We start from the raw sequence: 329 nt of genomic DNA, 5'->3' as shown, positions 1-329 counted from the left end.
GCCCTCCGCGTCGGGAGGACACAGGACAAATTTGCCGCGCTACTTTGGCCAGGTCGAATGACCCTTGTGACGGACGGTGAAAAAACGTCACGTCACAATGTATATATATATAATATATATAATATACAGGGTGTCTAAAAAAAATGGATCGAAACACAATGGGGACGTAGATTGGATCAAGGGGAACAAAATAGTTTTGTACCATTTTGCAGTTGACGCAATATTTAACGAGATATTAACATTTAAAGATAGGCGAATACAAGCGTTCGACCAGCCTACTGCTCAAGCACTATCCCTCTCCTTCCCATGCGCGCCGTTCTGAGTGGCTC

The sequence above is a fragment of the Mycetomoellerius zeteki genome, unplaced genomic scaffold (genome assembly GCF_001594055.1).
Source record: "Mycetomoellerius zeteki isolate Tzet28-1 unplaced genomic scaffold, Tzet1.0 scaffold900, whole genome shotgun sequence".
Taxonomy (NCBI): domain Eukaryota; kingdom Metazoa; phylum Arthropoda; class Insecta; order Hymenoptera; family Formicidae; genus Mycetomoellerius; species Mycetomoellerius zeteki.
Note: the sequence above shows the minus strand (reverse complement) of the source record.